The sequence below is a fragment of the Anneissia japonica genome, unplaced genomic scaffold (assembly GCF_011630105.1).
Source record: "Anneissia japonica isolate Jap-2015-1 unplaced genomic scaffold, ASM1163010v1 scaffold1949_len687591_cov173, whole genome shotgun sequence".
Classification (NCBI taxonomy): domain Eukaryota; kingdom Metazoa; phylum Echinodermata; class Crinoidea; order Comatulida; family Comatulidae; genus Anneissia; species Anneissia japonica.
Window position 1 is genome coordinate 515,232 of NW_022754854.1, and position 2,609 is coordinate 517,840.

Here is a 2,609-nt window from a genome sequence, read left to right on the forward strand (position 1 = left end):
TTGGAGGGGGGGGGGCGGGGGGGGGGACGCAAAGAAGAAGTGGGGGCTCAATGATCAGTTGAGGGGCGATAATTCCAAAATAAGGTGATTTTAGGTGATTTTTAACTACTTGACCGTGATTTTTTTTTTCAACAGAGATACTGTTGTGTGATTAATCCTGGTGCTTTCTAAAGCAGAGTCGACGTTAAGGTAAATAAAACTCGAAAAAAAAAAAATGTTCCAAAGGCATACATACATACATACATTTTAATATCATTTGAAACATCTTACTTGAATCTATTATACTGTGTATGATGATGGTGATCAGGCATACAGATTTCAAGAGAAATAAAAAACAGCGTGGTGTCCCTGTGTATTTTTGCATACGTATTTGTGACATAGTTTTATGTACTTATTAAAACATTGATACAAACCAAAGTTGTCAGTTATTTCATTTGAAAGCAGTGTCAGTATAATCTTAGATAAGCTGGAGGCTAACATAAGCAAGAATTTAGTCCAATGAAACTGTTCATCATCTTGGTACTTTCCGACGAAAATTGACGTACCGGCGTCACCAAGGCGTCCCTAGCGATCGATCTAACGTGACGTTGTTATGTGAGTGTATTATAGATTATTGAGAATGGTAATATCACCGAAAAAAAGATAGATAAAATGACAGTTGAATGACCAACAAAGACAACTGAAGACAATAGCTCGTCATTAAAAAAGTTATTTAGTATTACTTTATTCAAAAAATTTATCTCAAAATCGAGTTGCCGTCCCCGGCGTTGTCAGTGACGTCGTATGATATGTGTGCGAATTTCACCACTTAACCCTAAAGTAAAAAATAGTTCAGCCATGTAGTACCTTTCAAATCAACCCGGAAACCATGGTAGTTTGTTGAATGTTTATTGGTAGCGACCCTTCGCTGCCAAAAATAGATTTTGGCAGTCGCGTCCCCGGTGACATCGTGAGGGCATGGTATTCATCTGGCCATGTAAGTCAGTGGCGTATCTAGATGTCTTTAAATGGGGGGGGGGAGGCTGATGGGGTGCGAAAGTGAAGTGGTATACACATCTAGATGTGTAAGGGCTGAGAGGGGGAAAGGTGAAGTGGGGACTCGATGATCAGTTGAGGGGTATGCCATACGCAGCAAAAGTCCATGTTTAAATCAAAATGTAATTGCAAAATTGAATGTCTAATTTATTAAAACTTAGGCGTAAATTTCTCAAAATGTAGATCTAGTTTCCCAAAATGAAGTTCTAATTTTTAAAAACGTAGTTCAAATTTTCCAAAATGTAGTTCTAATTTCTTTACAATGTAATTCAAATTCAAAACGTAGGTCTGACTTGATAAAACGCCCTCTCCAAATTCTATTTCAAAACGTAAATCAAAAACCAGCCAAACATGGATGGTTTGAAATAAATTTTAACTAGACATGCGAAATGTAAAACAAAACTAATCAGCCAAGCATGACGTGGGCTTGTTCCATTAATGATGGGGAATCAATTTTCGCTGCATTCCAGTGCGTGTGCTAATTTTTAATGGTCGGGGTACCGCGATCACGAGCCTTTTGCTACTAGGCATTAACTAGGCTAGGCCTATCATGTGGGCTGGGATTTGCAACAAGGTCTTGGACTAGGCCTCTATAGCCTAAACTATAGTAGGAAGCCTGGTCCTAGGCTAGGCCTATAATACAGTAAAATTCTGTATAAGTAGTCATATGATGACAGGTCTACATTGTACCAAGTTTGAAATTAACGATCGCATTTATTTTTCGTTGAAAGTAAAAAAAAAAACTTTAAAAAAAAATAAATTTAACTTAAGGATTTTAAAATACTCAAAAAAACTGTACACTTAAAAGTGGCAAATGATCGAGCTCTCCTTTCACCCCAATGCTGGATCGCCACTGAACTCATGGGTACATTCCTTTTTCCTCTTTTTAACTTTTTTCACTCTTTTTTTTTATATTTTGGCTTGACTGACGGGGGACGCGGGCACGGGCCCTAATGCCTCCCCCCCCCCCCCACCCCNNNNACGCTGGATCCGCCCCTGTGATGCGACTATCACCATCCACCACAAAACAAACACAAAAGTCGAAGACAATCAAAGTAAGCTTATATAAAATCCTAGCTTAAAATGTAAACTGACATGTCTTAATATTATTTTGTAAATAACTTTGGTTCTTTTTGCTAGACATATTAAAAATTCTAACAAAAAGCATTACAGAAAAAAAGCAGCCAAAGCTTAAACTAAAGTTTCGACTAAAGTGACATCCTAATTATTCTTTGAAAAATAAGGTTGTAATTCTAAATTGTGTAATAAGTAACATAAATACAGAAAAATTTAGGGGCTTCTTTAATCCGTCACTGGTAATACGATGTGGCCTACAGTCGATGTCAGAGGCACATTATGTTGTTATCTATCAACAAAGCTCTTTTGTGTCAGAGTGCTAGATCGAGGAGCCTATGGGGTGGGGGCCTCGGGGCCACTATGAGTCTGGGCCCTGAGGACGCCGCACCAGAGCGCATATAGGCGTTACGCCACTGATGCTGTAGCTTGCAACTCGTGAAACATGGCCGTGGGTGGTTTTTGGCTGTTTTTTCGTTGTCATCGATTATGTAGCCTAT